At 34.6% G+C, this 26747-nt stretch overlaps 1 pseudogene; it reads left to right on the forward strand.

The window, feature by feature from the left end:
- The first annotated feature begins 1690 nt into the window (after positions 1-1690).
- LOC116467439 (putative transmembrane protein 183BP) lies at positions 1691-26335 on the forward strand (annotated as a pseudogene).
- The last annotated feature ends 412 nt before the right edge of the window (positions 26336-26747 follow it).

Consider the following 26747-nt stretch of genomic DNA (forward strand, 5'->3'; position numbering starts at 1 on the left):
GCGATAGTTTACTGAGGATGACGATTTCCAGTTTCATCCATGTCCCTACAAAGGACATGAACTCATCATTTTCCAGTTTCATCCATGTCCCTACAAAGGACATGAAACACCGCATGTTCTCACTCATAGGTGGGAATTGAACAGTGAGAACACATGGACACAGGAAGGGGGGAGGGATGGCATGAGGAGATATACCTAATGCTAAATGACGAGTTGATGGGTGCAGCACACCAACATGGCCCATGTATACATATGTAACAAACCTGCACATTGTGCACATGTACCCTAAAACTTAAAGTATAATAATAAAATAAAATAAAAAAAAAACTCAATTTTTAAAGAAACCAGAAATTGCAATTTGTTCCAAAAGCATGGGTGACTTACTATCATGACAACATTTTTGTAGTTTCTTCATGACCAATTATTAGAGTATAATGGTATGCGTCTCCTTCCACAAAATGTGGTACACTATTGGTGAACAGGTACTATATCTGTTGTTTTCATTACAACTTCAAATTATCTAAAAAATAACTGAATAAAGAATATGTCCAAACCAACATTGTTTTAAACCTCACTTCTGAACACAATGTCTATCAACACTCAGCTTTCTCTAACATTTTGCACACAGGAATTCTAATTAGAGAGAGCACAGCTAAGCTATATCTTATTTTAAAAGAGAATTTTATTGCCTATATTTATGTTAAAAATGGGACTGCTGGGAGGCCAGGAGGGCAGATCACCTGTGGTCAGGAGTTTGAGACCAGCCTGGCCAACATGGTGAAAACCCATCTCTACGAAAAATACAAAAATTAGCCGGGTATGGCAGCAGGCACCTGTAATCCCAGATACTCAGGAGGCTGAGGCGGGAGAATCACTTGAACTGGGAAGCGGAGGTTGCAGTGAGCTGAGATCATGCCATTGCACTCCCAACCTGGGTGACAAGAGCAAAACTCCGTCAAAAAAAAAAAAAAAAGGACTGCTAATGTCTCTATATTAACATATGTTTTTAGGTAAAATTAATATACAAATATTTAGGTATAATTAACATACAATAATATTCATTTATTTCAATTTTTCAAAACTTGACAAGTTTGCTAATGTATACATCCCATACAATAATTACCACATTCAAGATATTGAATATATTCATAATCTACATATCTACAAAAGTTTCTCTGTGCCCTGTGGCAATCACAGTTTCCTACCTACCACACTAGCGCCAACTTTCCCAGGCAACAACTGATCTTAATTCTGTCATCACTGATTAAATTGAAAGTTCTGCCTGTGGGATGTCTGCAAAGCTGGGTGTAACTGACCTGCACCTCCCAGGGCTGGCTCTCTGGAAGAAGACATGGCTAGGGGTCCCAGCCCCCGAGGCTGGTCTTGCTCTGACATGCTTGCCATGCCTGAGAGAGGAAAGTGACTCAAGTTCTGGGCCCATGATGCCTGCTCCAGACTAGTGACTGTGGCAGATTATGCCAGCCCAGATCTGGCAATCATGAGGTCTGGATGAGTCAAGAAAGAAGTCACCAATGCAGGAAGTAAAACCTATTTGTGGCTTTAAAGCCTTCCAGATTCCTTTAGAGGAAGTTTTTTTTTTTCTCTTTTTTTTTTTTTTCCTGGGACAGGTGAGCACTGTGACATCATCAACAGCAGTCGTGAGATAGATCCAGCTTAGGAGGAAACATCCATGAGAGAACTTGCTTCTAGAAAAAACAAAAGCAAGAAGCATACAGGAGACCTAGATGGGGCTGGAGCAGAATAGTGTCTCGCGGATATTTGGCTATCTGTGGCCCCCTACATCTGTCCTGAGGATATTGTGAAATTTTTCTTCATTTATAAAAATGCCTGGACTGTCACTTGTACTACTGCCTTTTGGATCAGGTTATACCAAAAGCATTACACGCTGAATGCTTTTCAGCCTTTGCGCCTGTGACCACAGTCAATGGGGAAGCTGCACTGTCTCTGGGCATATGTGATCCAGTCTCTGTACTGTATAAGTGATTTGTGGCTCAACTCTCCAAGAAGCCAGCCATCGCAGAAGGCACTCCCAGCACATCAAAGAATTTCAAATGCTTACTTTTCTGGTGCAGGATGGGCCCAGAGAAGAACCGATGTGGGAAACCAACTTCAAGTTCAAAAAACAGGCCCCTACGTTAAAGAGCAAGTGTATGGGAGGATTGCAGTCTCTCGTTCAGTATGAAGATGTTCATACCACCTCAGTCCAGTGTGCTGCCTATTGTAGGTCACCACCCTCAATTTGTTTTTTGTTTGTTTTTTTTTTTTTTTTCTTTGAAGGGCCATACTTCTCTTTTTTGTATGACCGGTAATTTTTTTTTTTTTTTTTTTTTCTGAGATGGAGTCTCACTCTGTCACCCAGGCTGGAGTGCAGTGGTGTGATCTCGGCACACTGCAACCCCTGTGTCCTGGGTTCAAGTGATTCCCCTGCCTCAGCCTCCCAAGAAGCTGGGACTACAGGCGTGTGCCACCACGCTTGGCTAATTTTTTGTATTTTGGTACAGACAGGGTTTCACTATGTTGGCCAGGATAGTCTCAATCTCCTGACCTCGTGATCTGCCCGCCTCGGCCTCCCAAAGTGCTGGGATTACAGGCGTGAGCCACCATGCCCGGCAGACATGTAATTTTTTTAAATCAAAATTGGACATTTGACTTGAATAATGTGATAGTTCTGGAAATAAGATTCTCATTCTTCCTCCGGATTTGCTCTGTCCTTTGTTGTGGTGGCTTTGTTTGGATTTTTGTAGGTCATCTCTGTTGTAAGCATAAGCCTAAGGTGTAAACTTAAGGTCTCCTCAGGTGTTTTCAGAGCATACATCATCTGCTGCGTGTGCACAATGGCTTCTTAATTTCCTCATACATGTGGTTGATTTTGGATGTTCTGGTCTTTAATATCTGGTTCTCAAAAGGGGAAAAAGTAAAATGAAGAATGGAGGTACTGAACCTTGAGGTCTACTGGATGTCACTTCAGGCGTAGGGTGAAGGACTTGCAACAATGCGACTGGGAAGTGCAATAGTCTCTGCCTGCCTCCATGTCTGCACATCTGTGATTATATGCAGTAAACAAAACACAGATTCCTAATGTTTGGTGGACAGGATTCTTATCATCCACCCCAGCTATGTGCAGGGTTGTCAAGAAACACATGCACAGCTGCTGGCATAAAGCTAGGAGTTTGGAGAAGAGTAATCAATACTGAGCTAAGAGCCAAAATTAACTGCAATTTACACCCAAGCCTTCTGAAATTTATAATTGTTCAATAGACCCTAGAGTTCTGAAATATGTAAAGCAAACTGATTCTGCCAGTGCAATTGTTGACCAGGTGGGGACACAGATTTCTGGTGCTTCCTACTCCAACATTTTTCTGGAATCCTCTTCTAAATAGGTAATTATCTTTTAAAAAGAATTATACAATAACAAAAAATTTATATTCATCCATAGAGTTACCATTTCTGGTGCCACTCATTCCCTTTTTGTAAATCAATATTTCATTTAGTATTATTTTTCTTCTTTCTGCAGGAACTCTGGACATTAGTATTTTGGTTCATGTGTGTCTAATAGTGACAATAATTTGAGCTTTTGTATGTATATTTAAGACTTTATTCTGCCTTTGTTTTTGAAATATTTTGTCCTTGCTATAAAACTCTAGGTTAACAACTCTTTCAGTACCTTTAGTGAACTGCTTAACTGCCATTTTACTTACATTGTTGCTGATGAGAAATCTGCTGCCTTCCTTCTGTCTGTACATTGGTAAATACTCTATTTTCTCTGTTGGCTTCTAGGGTTTCCCCTTTAATACTGGTTTTGAACAATTTGATTAAGATTTAATTTTGAATAGTTATTTTATGTTTTTGTACTTTGGTTTTTTGAACTCTTTAGATCTGTGGAATACATAATTTAGACTTTGTACATTTTCCAGGTATTATTTCTTCAAATTTATTTTTTGCCCCTTTGCTCTGCCTCATTTGTTTTTTCAAACTTTACATACGTTAGGTAAATTGATGTTGCCACATGACCTACTTATATTTTCATTCTTCTGTTTTTCCCCTGTCAAGGGCTTATAAGAAAACTTTCACTATTTTTAATAGTTTTTTTTCACTGTTTTATTTTGAAGCTTTTATAAAGAAATAAAAAATTGTCTTCAATTTCATGAATGTTTATTTGCAATAACTAATGTTTATATATGTTTATTTGCAATATCTAATCTGAGATTAATCTGATCCAATGTAATTTTTATCTCAACTATTCAATTTTTTTCTCCAACAAGTTTAATTGGGGTTATTTTTATATATCTTCAATATCTCTATTCTAATTTGAAAAAATGAAAGATAGTTTTAATAACTATTTTATAGACATTGACTGCTCATTCTAATACCTGTGTCAGTCTTGGATCAGTTTCAATTGCTGGTTTTTCTTCCTCATTATGGGATGTGTTTTTCTGCTGCTGCATGGCTGATAACTTTTGACCTATTAGTAAACATTTTAAATTTTACTTTGTTGAGTCATGGATTTTTTTATTTCTACAAATATTCTTGAGTTTTGTTCTGAGGCTCAGATAATTTACTTAGAAAGTGTTTGATTTTGTCTTTTGGCCTTACTTTAAACATTTATTAGGTGAGAAAAGAATAGCATTTATTTTACTGCTATTTCTATTAAGATCCCTCTGAGTACCCAATTTCTTGTAAATTATGGGCTTGTTGGTCTGTTTTAATAAATTTGTATTCAAATCACTTCTCTCTGGTATAAATTATAACTTATTCTTTATACTGAGATTGTTTTCTCATTTTCTGTAATTTCTTCTCTTGCCTAAGTCAAAAATCGTTGCATTTACTTTAATATTGCTATTTCTGTTGTTACATTTTCAAATATGAGTCTATTTCTCATGTTTTCATATGTTTTTTGAATGTATTTAAATTTTCTTCATTTATGATTGGTACAATTTTCTTCTCCTTTGTGATTACTTTGTGCAAAGAATTATATTACCTCAAATGTTTTGATTTTTCTTATCTAGTTTTACTTTAATTTTTTTATGGAGTTGGTCTGATGTTTCCTATTCCTAACCATTTCATGGACAAGTTCGTACTTTAAGATTACATTCTTTCATCAATGTATTTAAATATGTTTCACTAATAGATAAAGGTTATGTTGATGGGAGTGGTAAATTTTCTCAGCTGGAATTTTGAATTCTTATTTTCTATTCTCTTGTTAAGGTAAATTTTTATGAAAATTATCTGACATTTTTATTCCTAGGCAGTTAATGGACATATTTTTAATTTAAAAATACCATCTTTTGTTAGTATAGTAAAATGTAACTTTTTAAAATAATAAGACAGTATTTGTTGTTCTGTTTTGTCTTTTCAATATAACTGTTTAATTTTTGTTTGCTGTCTTATCTTAAATGGCAACTTACCCTTCTCTAGTTATCTCATTTCTCTGCAGAGAAATGTTATTCCAGGCTTTCTGCCTCCAGTCCCACTAACTTCTAAGTTGCATCCATAGACCAAGTGATAGGCACTACCAATTTCCAGACTTTTGATTACTAATTTGACTCTTACTGTGGGACTTTTTCTGAGGACATCTATGCCTGTGCTTTGACTTTAGTTTCTACAATCCTCCTGTATTCTCTCTTAAGCCTCCTGTGAGAGGGCGGCTGAGTACTGTCTCCCAAAAACATATATCCACCTGAAGCCTATGAAGGTAACCTTGTTTGAAACAGGATCTTTGCAGGTATAATCATGTTAAGATGAAGTAAAATTGGATTGAGAGCCCACCTAAATGGGCCATAAATCCATTATTACTAGTGTTTTTAAGAAGACACAGGACCACAGGGGAGAACACTGTGTGAAGACAGAGGCAAAGATCAGAGAGATGCACCTATGAGCCAATCCATCCCCAAAGCCACTGGCAACCACCAGAAGCTAGGAGAGAAACATGAAACGGATTTTCTCTTAGAGTCTCCAGTGAAAACTAACCTTACCAATTTCAGCTTTCTGGCTTCTGAATTGTGAAAGAGTACATTTCTGTTGGTTTAGGCCACTTCATTTGTGGTGATTTGTTCTGCCAGCACTGGGAAATGAATATAACTCCTCTCCTTCACTCTTCATGTGCATAAACTTGTTTCTGAAGCAGGAGCTTCACTTGTACATCTATTGGAAGATGTTTATTTCAGAAATTATAACAGTAGGTTCATGGAATTCTCTACCTCTTAGCAATGGTAAATGTTTATAGCATGTGAAGTTATTCATTTGCATGGAGTTTGGAAAGTCTGGGCAGTGCAGGCTCACATAGACACAGTTTACCTGGAGACATTGCTTTTTATTGCTCTTTTAAGAAGTGTCCAAGGATGACCATGAAAAAGGAAGAATTTTTCAGAGAGTAGAGCTAATGGCTAATGAATATATCAGAATTGGGGACTATTTTAGGAGAAAATAATGGCTTAATCAAGATTTCCTATGATCATTTTAGATTTTCAAACTGTGTTCTACATAAGTTTCAGAATTTCTACGAATCATTGACTACTAGAAGCTTTTCCCCTTTTCCTAAAATAAATGCTTACTGTGGCTGATCTGTATATCTTCACTCTTGTAGCTTAGTATATAGTGAGAAAGTAACATTTTTTAGTATATCATTGTTGTTATTTGTATTATTTTAGACAATAGATTTCTAGATGATATGAATTATATTCAGACCTGAAGAGAGGACAGAAAAATTCTGGACTTCAAACTGAATGCAATGATTGGATAAGACTTTTGGAGTAACTTCTTTTGGAATTGCATAAGAGATCAAGACTACAGACTTTGATAGATTTTACCACCCCAATTATTTGCTTTTTATAAAAGGATAATACATTATTTCCCATTGGTATGTGAATTATAGTGCCTTACCCATTATAGGAAAAGAAAATGTCTGTACCACATTAATTTTGAACATAGATAGCCATGTGATGTTTTTGGCCATTTGGATGTAAGCAGGTGTGATTAACATATCTGAGTAGTAAACATAACTGCAAGTTTCTATCAGCTATCTTTTTTTTTTTTTTTTTTTTTACCATCCTAATAACAGGGATGGTGTAAATGGAAGTTATTCCTTTAACTACAGTCCAAAAGGGATAGACACATGGAGCAGAACAGCAGCTGCAGACATGAAAGCCTCTGATGACTCATGTTTTATGCCACTGAATTTGGGAGCTGTTTGTTACCACAGCGAAAGCTGTCTATTACAGCCTTCAGAAACTTAACAAATGTAACAACAATTACAAAACTAAATAGATTTAATGGCTGGCAGTGATTGATGTGTGGAATGAAATTGTGTAAATTCCTTCATCTTTTACAACTTTGCTAGAATACCTATTTTTATGTTAAAACATTAAGTTAAAAATAGAACATATGACTGCAATCATTTAATATTTTTTCTTAATCCTTTTCTTATTTGTAGTATAATCAATATTCATCAGAAGTTTGGCAAATACATGTTCATTGTAATGTGACTTAGTAACGAATTGTATCATGATTCAGAGTTCTTTCTACATTATTGATTCTGGGCTGTCATTGTATCATGCTCCGGGCAATAAAATACAAAGGAAATGAGAGTATGTCAGTTCTGAATTCAGGCCTTATATGGTATTGAATACTTCTGCCGGTTTTCTTGAGCTCATGGCACCAATATGAGAACAAGCCCAGGACAGCCTGCTGGAGGATGGCAGACTGAGACATTAGAGCCAGCTTACACTTACTTGCAAGAACCAATTGTGCACATCTATTCCCAACTCACATTTAGTGACATCTTATTGGTGAATTGAAATTACTTCAAGGCTGAGTATACGTCTACTGTTGTGGATCAAAATGTTTTCTAAATTTCATGTCTTCGCTTTATGATCTTAGTTCAGTGAATTTTTCAACATCTGAAGGCCCTAAATTTCTAAAATCTCTCTCTTTTTTCTTTTATTTCTGCTTGCAAAATGGCTACTTTTATCTGAGCTTGTCTGTTTCTTTCAATACTGTTCTTAAAGAAACTATTAGCAACTGAAACAATATTCTGAAACTAATATTCTGTTTTCCAATCTTTAGATCTAAAAGTTTCTTAGGTAATCGATCCTTCTAAATTATTTAAAACCATAATTGTAGGAGATATTTTACCAATGTAAATTTCACCAATTTTTAACTTCTAATTCAAGTTTTATTTTAAAGTCTGCTGAATTTAAAAGCAGATACTAATGCAACTTACGTTTTAAGGCAGCACTCTACTTTTGATACCATAAACAGAGGTTCATTCTATATTGCCTTTCCTGAATAATATAACCTGATGTAAACTCCACTGTCTGCAGAGATGTAGGTTGTTGTGGCTGTGGAATGGAGACATGGTAAATTGTGCCTCACTTCTTAGAGGTTTTTATTCTAAAAATAAAAACAAGACTTCGTATATGCCTGATGTGGCACAGAGTAATCCTACAATTTTCTTTAGAAAGGAGAGAAGCAAAAATCTAAGGATAACATTAACCATTACCATGGTAATAGAAGGGCAAGTACACAAAATAGAAATAATGCCATGAGTAAAGGAAGAAAAAGATGTGGCAGTTATTGAAGGAAGTGTTCGTTAGTTTTCTAGTGCAGAGTGCAAGTTTGGGTTTGAAAAGGCAGCCAGCATTTGGATGGCTGCCTCAGAGACAGTATCAAGGGCCAGTTAGTCTTACCAAGAGCAGCAGGGACAAAGAAGAGAGAAGTACAGCAGCTCCCACATAATCACATGTTCCCTTCCTTGTCAATAGAGATAAAGAGAACCTAGATTCGTGAGAAGAGGAAGAGTAAAAGAACTGCAGCTTTCCTCCCACTCTTAAGGTAGATATCTGGCTAGATTTTGGGGATATAAGGAGGTGACCATTAAATGGAGGCATTTGATTGATGCTTTAAGGTTGGCCACACTTTTATTTATAACTGAAGTAACCAGAAAATTAGAAATGTGTGCAAGATATGTACTATTAGGAAATTGAAAGAGGTCTTTAAAAATATGACTGAAGGTAGTGTTTGTATACAAATAAAATATATACAGTCAGTTCTAATTATTTGTGGTAGTTGTGTTCTAGAAAGGTACCACAAACGTTGAGTTTTCAGAGAACCATTGCTCCTAAGGAAAGTACGGAATTAGGTTCCTGAAAGCCTCTGATCATGGCATTTTAATTAACTTATCAGTGCATAACTGTGTTTTATGTGTGTGTTTTTAAGGACATTTTATTTAATGTGTAATTCATCCATTAGCATTAAACCTACAGCCAGTATCACTCTAAGTCATGCCTGAATGCAGTTTATCGAACACGTATTTTCTCACGAAGGTACATCATGATTTCTTATACTTGGGAACACTAGACATCACATTAGCATTATGCTTGGAGGTCATTTTTAAAGAGCAATATCAACAACAAAAAGTACTTTGTAACTGAAATGACCAGAAAGTTAGAAATGTGTGTAAAAATTGTGCTATCGTGGAAATGAAAGAGGTCTTAAATATATGGCTGAAGCCAATGTTTGGATACAGATAAAATAGATACACTCAATATGTAAATATGTAAATATTTAATGTATACAATGTGTAAAAAAAGTGACACCAAATAGACTGAAAAAGAAAAAAACAACATTTTCTTGCAGTATGTGACTAAAACAACAAGGTGGAGTGTCTCCTTGTTTGACGTAGGCAGGGAACCTGTACGTGGGGCAACTCAAATATTTTGCTACTCTTTGCATGCCTCTGAATGATCACGAACACATTGGGTATCATTGATCTTTGCAAAGTTTTAGAGCAGGCTTCAGAATGGTAAATGTTTTTTAACTGAGTGTGAAATAGGAATTTGTTAGCCACATGAATATATGATAAAGGTCAATCTAGCCAGAGAGAATATTATATAGAAAGACAGAGAAGCAGAAATGAGTATGGTATATATTGAGGGTTGTAAGAGATCTGAAATGTATTAAAGTGCAAGATCATAGATGATGAGTGTGCCACATTAAACTTTTGTCTAGGAATAAAGGAGATACGATCAGATTGTTTTGAGCAGAGAAGGAGAGTTGATTGTACATATATTCTTATTTTAGAAAATTCATTCTGGAAACGCTGTGGAAGATACACTAAAGTGATATGACAGGAGAAAGGATGACTGAGCCTCCTCCAATTTGTAGGTGAAAAATTTTGAGTCTTCTTTGATTCCAAGATTTCATGGCATAGAGTCCAAGACTCTAAGAAACACTGTGAGAGAGGAGCAAAAAACATAATTCTGTGGTTGGGGGAGGGACTTCTAACTTGGAGTTGAAGAAGAACAACTTTGAAAAAATAATATTTAATTAATTTTGAAAAACTAATAAATGTGTATGGTTCAAAAATAGAAAAAAACATTGCCAAAGGGTACAAAAAGTTAAAAGATGTCTCTTTTACTTAAAGTTCTCCAACTATGCAGAAACTCGTGGTGGAGGAAAAATTTTTTTTTTTTTTGAGAACACAATTTTTTACTTTTTTATGCAAATTGCTATGCAGAGGAATCTAGAAGAGATGGCATTTGGGAGCAACATTGATGGGTTTCCTGGATTTGGAGATAAAATACAGTGCATTTATAAAGACCTTAGAAGACAATATTGATTGAATGAAATCATAGAGAGAAATTGTGAGGAGACCCAGAATTAGACAAAAACTGTCAATTACAAATTTAGTTAGCAGTTCTATGTTACATGATCACAATATTATTACCTTTTGAATCATGAGTTTTAAATATACTGAAGAGTAGAAATTATATCAATTGATCTCAGAAGTGTATTCTTAATTTTACTTCATTGTTAGAAATGTTTTTTAATATCTAATGAAAATCTACATCTAGTAATTTTATCACAGTGATTTATTTTAGTAGGAAAAGGATTATAGAAGACTACAAGAAAACAAAAGCAAATAGTAAAAAGAAATTAATAAAATACAACTTTGAATTTCACAGTTATTTCTGATTGTTTCCAAAGCTTTTGGAGTTTTTAACAAACTCAACTGAAATAGTTCTACAGTCCCATGAAGTAGGGGCAGGCATTATAATCTCTATATTACAGCTGGGAACCTTGAGGCACAAAGCCATTTAAGTGATATGTCCAAGGTCACTGAGCAAGTCACTGGTGAAGCCGAAAATAGAATCTCAATTCTTCAGTTAGTTCTTTGTTCAGGAGACCATATTGGTTCTTTTATTCCTCTGAAGAGAAAATTTAGCTTTATATCAGAGGTTTTTTTTTTTTTTTTCTTATACACCAACCTAAAAAATCAACATTTAAAAAGACTATTGAAAGGATATTAAATCAAATCATATTTCATGCTTGAGATTTTCAAGTTACTCTTAGAAAAGTGTTTTCTTGTTGTTTAAGAGAAAAATATCCTTGGTAGTTTTTCACTGTTATTATCTCAATTCATAAAACTTTTCACCCTCTCCTAAATATTTAATGGCTCTATTTAACAATGAATACGTTCTGGTTCCTGCATAAGGAAATGCAAGCCATAGTAACTGGCTTTGCCCTCAGACAGCTGAGTCAGCATGAAATCTAGCAGCCCATAGAAAGCTTTTTATTTGCTATCAGTTTTTCAGAGTCTCAAGCCATTGAAATATATTGAAAAAATATGGGAGGCAACTAAACCATGCAAATTAACCTTACATCTGCTTTATATGACTCTTGAACCTCTAGATTTGTAATTCCTTATCTGTGGCTGCTCAAACAATTTTCTGGTTCATAATGCTGTCAGTGCAATGGTAGGAAAGGAAAGTGGATTATAGTTTCCAGTACATATTTGTCTAAAAGTACTTGTATTTTTCCAGTCATGAATATAATCTTTTTCCCCTCTTGTGAGAATGTTGGACAACTAGAAATTCTACTTTTTGGGCTTCCTATTTACACATGTAGATTTTATGAAAAATAACTTTATAAAGTACAAATTTGTAAAATATTTTTAAAGAAATATATGTTCACGTACACTAAATAGGGCTATAGATGTGTTTATCTTTCTTTATATGTATACACAAAACACACAGATAAGAGCTCATATGTATATATGTTTATATATACTTTACAGTATTCTATAAGTGAGTGTTATTAAAATATAATGATAGATAAAATTTATGGAGCAATTACCTTAGGCTAGGCACTCTGTGAAAGCCTTTACATATAATATTTATTCTCATAACATTATGAAGTGACTATTATTATAATTTTCTCCATTTACTTAATGAGGAAACTGAGACACTAAGAACATAAGCCAATTGCCCAAAGTTGCATAGGTTCTATATGGTAGAGCAGGAATATAAGTAAAGGCAGTCTAGCTTCCCTACACTGTGTAGGAATAGGAATTATTTTTGGACCTGTGAGTATAATAAAATATAAAATCTAGAATTTTAATAAAAACCTAATCCATAAACTGAGATCCAGAGAAAACAAATACTTTTCACTAGTTCTACAGCTAGCCAGTTCCCAATCCTGGGGTATGACTCAGGCAGTATTCCATTATTAGCTTTCTTGGAGTTACTATCAATGGATGATGTCAAAAGTTGCAAAACAGTCAAAAATTATCTTTTGTGGAAATTATGCAACAGATACCTGTATTAGTCCTTTCTCACACTGCTACAAAGAACTACCTGAGACTGGGTAATTTATGAAGAAAAGAGGTTTAATTGACTCATACTTCTGAAGGCCATATGGGAAGCATGGCTGGGAGGCCTCCGGAAACGTGCCATCATGGCAGAAGGTGAAAGGGAAGTAAGCACTTCTTCAGGTGGCAGAGAGAGAGAGAGCGCAAAGCGGGAGGTGCTACACACTTTTAAACCACCAGATCTCATGTGAGCGAGCTCAGTATCATGAGAATAGGAAGGGGGAAGTCTACCCCCATGATCCAATCACCTCCCACCAGGTCCTTCCCCCAGCATGGGGAGTTACAATTTGATATAAGATTTGGGTGGAGACACAGAGCCAAACCCATATCCAATTTTTCTAATGAAATATTTTGCTAACATGACATTTTTCACCTGAGAGCTTTAAAAGCTTGGATAGAGAAAGTATCTTTCACTTGTTTAAGTTTCTATTGATATATAGCTTAAAATTTCTTCCCATGTATAGGACATTCATACATCCTCCTGATTGGTATTCAACAACATTTTTCCACTCCCATTTACTAGTCAAACTCCTTATTTCAAATTTTTAATCAAATGTCTCTTGTTAGATAATTAAATCTGTGAAATGCTACATGCAATGGAATGTCTTAGTATTTATCTCAGAAGAACTTTTTGCTGGATTTGACACTCTGGATTCTTCACTTTTCTTTGAACTTGACTCTATCTTATTCTGATTCAACTTGTAACTTTTTAACTCTGCTTCCTCTCATTTCTCTATGAGAAGTTCTTAACAAATGTTGATTTTTCTCAATGTTCATTCAGACTGTAGATTTCTACTTTTCTTACTGTATAAACACCCCATGGTTGAGGATGATCACATCTCCTATAATACACATATTTGGATAACTATATGCAACTGTGTGTATGCGTGTGTGTGTGTGTGCACCTGTGCATGTGCATGTGTACACAGGTGTATAAAAGAGAGAAAGCCAGTAGTTTCAGAATCTATTTGTGTATTACACCTTCTCAACTCAACTACCCATGACGGCAGGTACAAAACACTTAATTTCAGTGGTCAGAGATAACCCTATAGAGACAAAACACATAGCCCGAGAGCTGAAGCCTGAGAAGGATCCAGTTATGTGAATATATTTGGAATAATTTTGTGTAAGTTTTATGTTTTCATAGCTATACTCAGATGCTACCGTTTTTAATGAAATTTTCTCCTAAATAAAAGGTCACAAAAAGAACAGATTCAAGAACTTCTTTGGTCTATTTTAGTTTCTGGAATCATCTGACTTTTCCATTTAAGACTTTGACTTGCTTGCTACACATTAAACTATTCGCTCCTCTAGGCATTTTGAACATCTTGGTTTGGATTCATGTCTTAGCTGACCTTTAGCTGATGACTTTTGTAGTGTATTCTTCTAATGCCCATATCTCTTTTATCCCTTCACTCCCCAAATCTGTATGTGAAATGACCAAACTCTCTTTCAGTTTTGTCTATCCTTCTATGAGTCTGATAAATCCCTGCAGAATGCTTCTCTTATTCACTTAAAGGAGGTGATTCTAGCTCCCTTTATGTCTTGCAGCTATCTCCCTCTGTTCTCCAAATTCTCCTTTTTATTTTTCTATTTAGCACAGGAGCATATTATTAAATCCTCTTTCTAAGCAGATGCATAAAAACAAAGAATAAGAATTATTTTTTTCTTCTACCAATCTTTACAGAGGAATCTCACAGAGCCCCCTTCCATGTCTTCTAAGTGACGGCTCACTTTCCATGGACAGGGAACTCTCTGAAATGTCAACTAGCCTTGTTTTCTTATCTTCATCCCACAGTAATCAATGAGGTGAGTAGAGATGACACAGTCCATTCCCTGACTTGTACCTCTCAATTATTTTGATGGTTTGCATCTCTCTCATGAAGTACTTAAGGCTCTACAGCATCAGCTTAAGCCATGATTTTAGAACAGTGGAAGAAATCATCAACATCTTGTTACATTTTGATCGGTTGAAGGATAACTCATGGGAAAGGAACTAGTAGTTTCAAAGACTTTGAAGTAGGAAATTCACTTGAAATGTTAATAAAGACTCTGACTTCATTTTTGATGCCTAAGTGCTGATAGTGTTCAAGCCCTACCACTCTCCTTTCTCCTATACTTCACAGTTGATCAAGCCAATCAGAAAGACTGGGTGCTCTCTTCCTTGGCAAGGGCAGGAATTTCAAGCCATGCAAGCCCCATCTCATTCATGAGAACCCTTACCCTAGACCCATCTACTAATCATAATAAAAGTCAAGCCAATCTCCTTTCTCTGCTTTCTTAAGACACTGTTTTTGGACCTGTGTGGGAGGTTGCCCTGCCTGTTGTAGAAAGCTTCTTTATGTTAGTTATAAAGTGTTTCATAACCTGTTGATGTAGACGTAGATGTGGCATAGTCAGTCACAAACCTTAATCAAAGGTTAAGTGTGTGGAGATCCACCCAACTTCTGTGGGGTGTGAGAAGGATGTCCAAACAATGGCCGGTATTGCTGGAATGTGTAAGGGGGTTGTCTTTCTTCTAGTGCTTGCTAATTGGTTTTGTTGCCTGCTGGCAAGCGTGCACATGGAGCTGTTGGCTGCTGGCTAGTGTTAGCTTTGAGCCCTGCTGTTCTGTGCATAAGTTATTCTTATAGATTTTTGTTTGTTTGTTTGTTTGTTTGTATTTTTGGTTATTTCCAAGTTAACATTTTTTCAACATTTTTAATTTTTTTAAAAAAATTTTACTTCAAGTTCTGGGATACAATTACAGAACGTGTAGGTTTACTACATAGGTATACATGTGCCGTGGTAGTTTGCTATACCTATCAACCCTTATCTAGGTTTTAAGACCCATGTGCATTAGCTATTTGTCCTAATGCTCTCCCTCCCCTCACTCCCCACCCCCCATCTGACCCTGGTGTGTGTTGGTCCCCTCCCTGTGTCCGTGTGTTCTCATTGTTCGACCCCTGCTTATGAGTAAGAACATGTGGTGTTTGGTTTTCTGTTCCTGTGTTCATTTGCTAAATATGATAGTTTCCAGCTTCATCCGTGTCCCTACAAAGGACATGATCTCATTTCTTTTTATGGCTGCATAGTATTCCATGGTGTATATGTACCATATTTTGTTTATCCAGTCTATCATTGATGGGCATTTGGGTTGAATTCCATGTTTTTGCTATTGTAAATAGTGCCACAATAAAACATGTGCATATGTCTTATAGTAGAATGATTTACAATCCTTTGGGCATATACCCAGTAATGAGATTGCTGAGTCAAATGATATTTCTGGTTCTAGATCCTTAAGGAATTGCCACACTGTCTTCCACAATGGTTGAACTAATTTCCATTTCCACCAACAGTGTAAAGATTTAACTGACCCAGGTTGAAAGTTTTGATAATAGACATTTAAAGAGAGTAGTATGGAATTAGAACTCTCCTAAAATGACTGTAGTCCGTGTGTCTTGGCTGGGAAATATCTGTGTGTCTCAAGTCTAGCATAAACTGTGACTAATAGTAGGCACAAGGGAATGACTCTCTCCCTGTGATAATTGATTGTGTCTCAACCTGGCACTGACTCCCATTCTATCGAATGCTCAGGAGAAAGAATGAAGGCCCATTGGTAGTAGCTCAGGTGGAGGAAAAGTAATTACTGTGTAACCTGTAGAGGGCCAGACTCCTAAGTAGACAATGTGCCTTAGGCCCTTTTACCTCTGTTGCAAAAAATAAACATAAAAGTAAAAAATCTTTATACTCAGGGATCTAGGGAAAAACACCCATGCCACAGTTGTGACATAGCAAAGGTGTCAATTCAAGCCTGTTCAGCTATGGGCCCTTAAAACCCACAAAGCTACCATTGCCTTGAGGGAGGTCCTGAATACTTATGGTACTGATCTGAAACTCTCTGGAGGAAGACATTTATAAATATCAGGAGGATATAGAAAAAATTCCTCAAATTATATCTGGTAATTACCTAAAAACAAAAAACTGAAACAAAGGTCTACAACTTGGTCTAATTCAAAATCTGAAACTGACTAAAAGAATGTATACGACAAATAGATAAAAGGGTGCTGATTAAATTTTATGCCTCTATAATGTAGGTTTTCAATTAACTTTAAAATCTGATTAAATTCACCAATTGGCAAATATTCATGACCTTTATAAATACGAAAGCTCAAATTTCAGTTGTTACCTAGAGATCTCACTATTTTAAAATAAAGTATCCCCTTACTCTTAGAAGAGTTACCAAATATAAAACAGAGGAAAGATAGGTATGCTTCACCTTAACCATTAGAAGTATCACTTTTCTAAACTCCTTATAATCCTAGTAAGCATAAACCTAAAATATCCCTGGGTGAGCCTAAATACTGTCAATTAACAAGTAATGAATTAAATAGTGTTTGGCATTTACAATCAGATTTATAAAATGAGACCTCTTCTACCTTATTCCTCAGTTTCTCAGATTTTTGGCTTGAGAAAGAGAAGATTGAGCAATGAGTTTATGACGAGTTACTGGGTGCAGCACACCAACATGGCACATGGATACATATGTAACAAACCTGCACATGTGTGCACATGTACCCTAAAACTTAAAGTACAATAATAATAAAAAAAAAAGAAAAATAAACAATGTCTTTTTTAAAAATTCTGTCTCTGGCATTCAACATCACTCACAAGCTCAGGATGATGAAAGGAGAAGCAGAGAAACAGGCCACTGATGGAAGAGCTGAGGTCAGTAAGAGTAAAGGGATTTTGTTTTTAGTCTCTTGATTCATCTTTTAGCATTATCATTTCAACCATGGAGAACCTTACCCTTGCTGTAAGGGTACTATTACCTTGCTGTAATAGTTCCAGGAAATTTCGTGTGGATGAGGCATGGATCGGTGAGAAGAATATTTTAGGAAGCAAGTGAGATCTGCTGTTGGCAGGAGGAAGGGAGAAGAATGAGAATTCCCAAGAATATTAGGAAAGTGAAGGATTCTCTGTTTGAATTTATCTGTACAAAGAATAATTCTTGAATGAGGGGCCTTAGGCTGTTATAACTTTGTTCTCTGCCTAAAGCCAGGTCATAACATTTGGGGAAATTTATGTTTTTGTTCAGCTGTCCTGTCTGTGCTCAGACTGTCTTTATTCTAAATCATTTGAGACTCAGCTTGATGAATTTAAGGTGAAAAACATTTACTTAAAAAATACAGTGCTAAAAGATATGTACAAAAGAAATAATTATCTATAGAGTAAGATTAAGGTATCTGCTTTAATGCATTCTTTAATTTATTCATAATTTAATAGCATTGGGATGCATTTTCATGAAAACAATTTTATGTTTCTTGTCCATTTCAAAGTTCTAAAGATTAAAATATTAAATGATCTTTTTAGAGTAACTGTTTTTTGATCAATAAGTATTAATAGTAGAACAAATAAAGATCATTTTTTAAAAATATGTGTTTAATTTTACAGATAATGTTTCTCAAATAGATAATCTTATTAATTTTGCTTTTGTGTTCTTAAAAGAACATATGCACATGATTTGGTTGTTAGTTACTAAAAAAATTTAATTAATGTCTGCTATGTTTCCATATCAGTAAAAAAGAAAAAAATAGAATATGTGAGGACAGAGGGAGAAGAATACTTAGCAAAATAGCATGATGGACTATCATCTATATTCTCAAAGTACTTTTAAATTTTTCCCCTATTTCCCCAGGGATGCTAGATATTCATAAATAGTGTTCATACTTTTGTGTAGCCATTATATTTTAATAAAATATTATTGTCTGTTTTTGTCATATGCCTGTGGACATTGTAAAAAACAGATATTATTTATTTCTTCTTTTGTATCTCTATTGCTAACCTTGAGCCTGCTAAATGATGGGATCAGCAAAGATTTGATAGATAAGTGTTTAGTTACTATGAACCAAGAGCCTATAAAGTGAAAACATATAGAAGTATGTAAGAAAGAAGAAACTAAAAAAATGGTTCACATAGGGTTTTGTTTTAAAAGCATTATTACATTTATCTCCTTTGATAAGGTATAAATATGAAGTCTAGGTCATTTCGAGTTGGAGAAGCCCCAGCTGCTTCATAAGTGTGATGTTAGTGTTGAATGTGCATTGAGGGACAGCTGGTGTTGAGAAAAAAGGAAATTACCTTAATACCAATAATTTCAGCAGAGATTGTCATATGGTTGGGAAAATATTTGATGTGAAGACATTGAATCCACTTTCTAAAGAATAACAAGATATATTCATGAATGGAAGGATTTGGTAAGGTACATGAGGACAGATATAAAACTGCACTACCAATGTTACACATAGGTACATGAATCAAATAAACAAACAATAAAAGACAAAAAACGTTTTTTCTTACAAAAGCTAATTAATTAGACTAATAATCAAGGCTCTCTGTCAATTGATTCTATGTAGCTTATATGATATTATTTTACAACTTAAACACTTTATTTTACCTAAGCCAGTCTCCAAATTACGTTGGAAAAGATTGAAGACTTATTGCACACACATCTATGTATTCATTCACATATTAGCAGTATACAGTGAGTGTTTACTCTGTCAGATGTTATTTTAGGCTCTGAGGTTATACTGGTGTATAAGACAGACACAGTTCTTATGCCCATGGGATTCACAGTTCAGTAGAAGAAACAAAATGTTTTTAAAAATTACACAGATATGTTCCTAATTGTGGTTTTGTTTTTCAGAATGCAGTGAGATTTTAAATAAATAGAAGGCACTGCATTTGGGGTTAATTTATGTTTCAGCAAAGGCTTTCCAGAAGAAGAGACATTAAGCAAAAACCTGAAGTATGAACATGGTTTCGACAGGTGAAGTTGAAGAGAATGTGTGACAGTCTGGAGATGAGGATATTCTGAGCGTGTTCAACAGAATGAAGCCAAAGTAGCTCAATTACAATGAAGGTAGTTGAGATGGCTTGAAAGGACCTTAGAGAGCTGGGTAGCAAATAGATCACACAGGGTGATGAAGGGCATGCAAAGAATTTCTTTATTCTAAGCCTTTAATAATACTCTGGCCACCACCTGGAATGCCTTTCCTTTGTTCCTCTGTCTGTGCTAATTCTCCATATCCCTTAATTCATATTACTTGGAACCTAATCATAGTGGCTAATGTTTATTACATGCTTCTCATATGCCAGCCTCATCCTCACTGTGAATTGTTTCATATATAGCATCTAATTTATTTTCCACCTGTATGATACACAGGAGATTTATTCTTCTTCACAAGAAAGTGATGTGTAGAGATATTCACTGAATTATTGAAGATTATATGTGGCAGAGTCAGGTTGGGGATCCAGGTTGTCTAATCCAAAGATTGTTTAACCACTAAGCCATACTGACTCTTTTAAAAGAAATTTCATTCCACTAATCTATGCTCTCTTTCTAAATGTCTAACCAAAACTTGTTATTTTTAGTTTTTCAAACATTTATTGATATGTGTGGCCACAGTATGACCCAGAACCTGGTATTCAGTTCTGCCATGGAAGCATTATAAAAGAGTACTCACACCAGACAACTTTTGCTAATATAGAGAGCTGGGTTCACAGAAGGCATTCAATTAATATTTTGAGAGTCAATGTCTCAGGGATCAAATTTGAGACCAATCTGTTGTTCAGCTTTGTTATGACCAGCCAAGGGCACAATGTGCCTGAGTCCCTTCAGACCAAGCTGGGCCACAAAAAGCAGCAAGTGTTTGTTCTAAATATGTCAAAATTCCCAGTGTTGCTCCAGGGACCATACTACAACTCCCAATGAAGGGAAGAGTGACTCAAGAGTGTGTGGCTCTTCATTTAATACAAATATCCACTGGTGCTCAATTTTCCACCAAGCAAATATACTAGCTGTAGGAATAGGCAGAACTCAGAATTCTAATCACCTTTTTCTCTTTTGAGCATGCCCAAATACTCAGTAATAATGCAAATTAATTATATATCAATTTGTGAATTAGGATAATGGTATTTTGATTCAAACTTGCTAAAAAATTACAAGTAATTTTGGTGAAATTCTCATGCTTTAGTTTGGTTATCATTATTTTCAAGGGAGAATCTATTATATGTTAACAAATTCTTAAATAAAGGAGCTCTTTCAAATAAAAAATCACGTTTATCAGAGTAATAGAAAGGATTTAACCATTAATTAATAATATCTGGAGACTCCTGAATTGATATTTTCCTTCCGTTCTTGGAATGGCTTATAAGCGAGGAAGCTTAATTAACAGAAACACATGGTATAGATTTTCCTGGCTATTATCATTGGTATTGAGTGAACATAAGGAAGAAAATCCATAGTTTATACAAAAGCACAGTTCTCCAAACTAAGATGATGGTAATTTATATCAGGTGAGGAATATTTAAGAGGAGGTAATTTAACATTAGCTGTCCCCCAAACAGGTCTTCGAAGAAATAATGTCCAGAGAATTGATTCTGTGCAGCACCAATATATAGTTATTTAAAAATTGCTTCCTATTTAGTGTATTTGTGGACATATTCTGGTCTTCTGAATTTCTTTCATCTTTTATGCTGAAGTGTTTACTTGCTTACTTTTCCACTTACAACTCCTATAATGCAGATTTTTTATATTTAAATATTAGAGTAACAGTATCATAGCCTTCTTTCATGAAGAAAAATAAAAATATAAACAATTTAAACTGTCTAATTTGTGAGAGCATTATATTAGTAACACACATTGAAATCTGAGTTCTCTGCAGGTATTAGGTATTAGGGTTAGAGTGACACAAGCTTGCAGTTCCCAACCACTAAACTGCCTTGCCTGCAGCTATAATATATTTGTAACAGTTTGAGGGATGAAACACATACACATACCTGACTGGCTATTATTGTCTCTGTATTTGTTCAATGAGATAGAATTCTTAGGGCTTTTTTGGCTATTTAAATGATGAATATAGTTTCCCTGACATGGTCATTGCATCATTCACTATTTCTCGGAAAGTCGCATTTATGTATAACTTTTCTAAATCTAGCTTGGCTTGGCTAACTTCTACTCTTGTCCTCTTTGTGTTGTACTCTTTCCCCTCTATCTAGAGAAACAAGGTCAAGGCATGTTCTCCGATGCTTGTTCATTAACAGCTCTGCGGGTGATGCTCCTAGAGAGGTCTGCTGTGTTGTGTGATGTTCTCACACTAACTATGTTAATTTTTGATTAGTGATTATGAGTTTTAATTGTGTTGAGGTAGCTGGAGATTTGTTAAATGGACGTTACTTCAAAAAGGTAAGTTGAAGCAGTAAATGTTAAAACCAAGGAATCCCCCAACTTCTTGCCCTTTATTTTTTGCATGTTAATTCTGGAAAAGAAAAAAAAAAAGCTTGTGGGTTAATGTGGTATTTATGCAAGGCTGCCAATATAAATATAATTATGTGATTTAATTTTTTACTGGCATGACATTATATATAATATATATAATGTGCATATATAATATATACATATGTATATATGTTATGTATTAGATGTGTATGCATATATAATATACATTAGATGTATAAAACATATTAGATATATAATAAAATACTATATATGTATCATATAGTAGTATATATAAAATATACACATATCTAATAATACATACCTTATATATCATATGTGTATAATATATACATATATATCTAGTATGCACAATATATGCATATCTATTATATTTATACATACATACATATACATATATGTATGTGTATGTCTGTGCTTGTGTATTTTTGTCTTGCAAGCTCAATCTTTAAAAAGAAGAGTTTGAGGAGGGATGGAGAAGGAAGAGAGTGATTATATATACATATACTGTCCATGTTTGCTTAGCTAGTATGAAGCAGAATCTGGATTCGAATTCAAGAAGTCTGAGTCCCAAACAGCCACCCAATTAGGACTGCTTTGAAAAGTCTGAGTCTTCTATTTGATATAAATATAGCTCATTGCCATGGAAATAAACATGTTTCTTTTTTAAATTAAAAAAATATTTTTATTTTGTTTTCAACATTTAACATTTTTTTGCATCAAAGTTCTAAGTAGCTGCATGTCTGTTTATAATGTGTATATTTGTTGTTTGTTTTTCTGTTTTGTTTTGTTTCCGTACAGTTTGTTTGTAGCACTGGTAATTTAATCCCTCACACTGTGCTGTCGGATTATGTACAACAACACACCTTCTTAGCCTCTTCAAACCCTTTCACTGCAAGCTGCTTTTTTGTGCTTTTTGAAAGTAAAGGAAGAAAAAGATACTGCATTTTCTCAAGATAAAATGATGCCTGTTTCTTCATTTCCTCCTACTCCTTCCTATTATCTTTTGTAGAAAGAATTGCTGAATCTATTGATATGTAATTTTCATTTAATTCTCCAACATCTTATTGCCATTGAAAATGGTTTAAGAAAACTGGCTTAATATAGCCAAGAAAAATTCTATAGTAATACTTGTCTGTAATTTCTCTATATTTAAATAAAATATCATTTCTACCTTGGAGGTTAGATTTGGCCATTTAAAAATGCTAATGTTTTATTTTTTTTTTTTAAATACTACATGCATGCTCATAGTATACACATCAAAGTTTCATTAGGATATATAGTGAAAAGTCAGTAACTTTACAACCTCTGTTTCAAACTCAATCAGTAATTTAAGTTGTTTTCCTAACAAAGAGTTATTATTTATCTTCTAATACCTATAAAAATTTATTTACTCCCCAAACTAAATAGAGTGTTTGTTCTGCAATGAAGGTATGAAGTTACTTTCAATTAAACATGCAGTTTGATTAGAAGAAAAAAAAATCCATCAGATCTCAGCCAAGCTCTTTTGGATGATTATTTTTCTTCAAAATCAAATACACTAAAATTTCCAAACAGTAATAGTTACAATGTTTCAGTTTCTTTTAAGGTAGCCTGAACTGAAACATATTAAGGTTTATATCTAATTTCATAGTTCTATTCAGCAGGAAATAAGTAAATTAGTTTAAAGGAGTGATCCATATCAGGAGATCAGGACTGGACAAAGTGTTAATTTATCTACAGATTTTACCAGGCAGATTGCCAATATCCAAGTTCATTAGACAGGTCCTAGGACTAATAAGGACTCTTGGGGGCTACAATGTGAAATACCTGAGTATATGAGACAGGTAAAGATTTTAGAAAGTTTGGCTTCTACTCTCATATTCCCAGGAGTTGAATAGATTGGAGTGGAAAAAATGTGGTCAAAGACTAGTGATTTTGGATTAGAAGTAGGGCATAAAGGTCCTATTATTGCACTTGGGCAATATTAACTGGATTGCAAGAAACTGTAATATGCAGAAACAGCATAAATCAAGAACTGTCTTTCCCTTAGGGAGTACATTTTGTTAAACTTAGTATTCTTGCTACCTGTTTTGTTACCTAAGCTTAATGGACCTGGCCCTAGACTTTAGCTTGGTGCATGGTCAAAACTGACCTTAAGCAACTGCAGCATTGTCCAAATACTTGGTTTCACACAGACCAGTTTTGGTTCTTGTTTCTGTGTGACTTTAAGGGGCTCTTTGAGAAATCCAAGGACAAGGTGCCATTTTTCAGGACAGTCTCATTAGGGCCGTCTTCAGTATTGCCTGAAATTAGAAATTCAGACAGTAAGTGCATGAACTAGTTTAAAGAGAGAGAGGGAGGGAGAGCGAGAGTGAAAGCGAAAGCCTCAAGGAAAATGCCATTTGTTAAGGCCCCACCATTCACAATGCACGATGCTAGAGCCTCACAATGCACGATGCTAGAGCCTGACAGTGCACCATGCTAGAGACTGAAGAGGCAGAGTTCTTGGTATCAGGTTCTTAAAATTTTCTTTGTTTTGGTTAAATTCTTGATTGGATTTTTTCACTAAATGTTTGGCCCTATTAAAAATAAGTAAAGAAAAACGAAGGAAGAATGGAAGAGAGGGAGGATAGGAAATGAATGAAACAAAGCCAAGTAAGATCCGTCCGCTACAGACCTTCAAGCTGGCCATGCTTGCAGAAGACAGTTGACATATTCTAGTCTGGTTCACATCTTCTGGTTAACTTTTGAGCATAGAATAAAGAATAGATTAAATTCTTTTTTGTTTTATTTGCACAATGAACTTTAAACAAATCAGGAGAGTATATTGGTAATTTAGAGAAGTAGCAATTCTCATTAAATCTGTTTTTCATTGAATTATCATGCCCTTAAAATTATATGATAGATTATTATCTTCGGTAGTATTCGTTTCAGTAAGAATTATATACAACCAAAATATCAGTAAGGCTAATTCTCTGAGACCATAAGAGAACCAAGTCAATATCCCCATAGCTACATCATATTGATCATTCATTTGATTTAAGAAGAAGGAAGGCAAATATGTTAGTGAAAGGGAGACAAATGAGTATGTGCCTGGCCTGGACAATTCCTGACTCATTTACGAAGGAAGCTAATATAACTCTCTTACTCATTTTATGAGAAATATGATAGATCTGATTATATAATTTATGCCTCCTTTCAGACTTCCTACACCCCACTAATTGTCTCTTCCTTTCTTTTCTCCACTTTTTGCTCAGGTATTTGGCAGTTACTGCACTTTTTTGGATCTTTTTTTAAGGATGTTACTATCAATCTTTCGCCTACATCTAAATGACATACCTATGAAGAAGATCCCATTTTTAGCCTTAATATTTGCAAATTACTTGAGAGGTAATATGAGGGAAAAAAATTAAGTATTCACCCACATATGTCACTGTAGCTTTAACATTTTACTTAAAATTGCATAATCAAAGCCTATCACTATATTTTGCTGCATAGATTTAAAACTAGCAAATTGATTGCTTTAAATGGATTTTTCTTTATCTTGGAGCTTTGGTGCAATAAATTATTTTAAGTAATGTTAATTTTGACTGGAATTGTAAATCATCGTTTTCTAAGTTAAATACATTTTAAAACTTTAGTTTTAAATTTCAGGATTCATGCATAATATTCTAAAGTTCCTGGTATGAACAAAGACACACACACACACACACACACACACACACACACAGAGAGAGCTCTTGAAATTGTGTAGACATCAAAGTGTGCTTTAAAAATTTAAGTGTGAATTAGCTCAAAATATATAGATTAAATCTCTTTGAAATACATTTGTGTTTAAAATTTAATGTTAGTAATGCTTAGCTTGAAGATGTCTTGGGTTTTGCTTAGTAAAACATTTGAATTATCTTACTGAACTGAACTTAATGTTTTTACCTAGAAATGAATATGCAGCTATAACTCTTAAATTCATTGAAATAAATGCATAGTTAACACACATTTCTAAGAAACTCATAAGCAATGTAATTTATATATTTGAGGAAGGTTTCCTAGACCACTGCTTTTCAACATTCATTGTACGTATATGAATTATCTGGGGATTTTGATAAAAGCAAAATCTAATTTTGTATGTGTGGGATAGGAACTGAAATTCTGCATTCCTAACAGGTCCCACATGATGCTGCTACTGATGTTCCATGAATCGTGCCTTGAATAGCAAGAGTCTAGTTCACAGGCCACATGGGAAAGGCATATTTGTTTCCATGTCTTGAAACTTCAAGGAAAACTCTTTCAAATAGTATAATATATGTATTCTATATTATAATTCTTCCCTTCTAGATTTCCATCAGAAAGCTATAGATATGATATCCGCTGAAGGGCTAGAAGCAACATGGACACATGGAGATGTCTAAATTCTCTGTACCTCATTATTTTATTTTTATTTTTCAAAAATATAGGGTTAATCTGATGCTGAGTTTTGAACTTGGGAGGCAGTTGGCTAGTACAATTACAACTGCTGTCAGCTATGGGCATAGGCTTCAACTATATATATAACAGTAGTAGATAGGAATATTAATTCAGCGAAGTCAAAGAAGGCTTCTTAAATGATCATTGTATTGATATCTGAAAAATGCATTAAATTACTATATATATAGGTAGTTATATATAATTATATAACTATATAACTAACTCTATATTTATATATAAGGTTTATATATAAATATAAAATTTATACATATATATGCGTGTGTGTATATATATATATATATATATATATATATATATACATCTATATACTGTTGCTACATATATATAAAGTTCCAG

The sequence above is a fragment of the Hylobates moloch genome, unplaced genomic scaffold (genome assembly GCF_009828535.3).
Source record: "Hylobates moloch isolate HMO894 unplaced genomic scaffold, HMol_V3 SCAFFOLD_4, whole genome shotgun sequence".
Classification (NCBI taxonomy): domain Eukaryota; kingdom Metazoa; phylum Chordata; class Mammalia; order Primates; family Hylobatidae; genus Hylobates; species Hylobates moloch.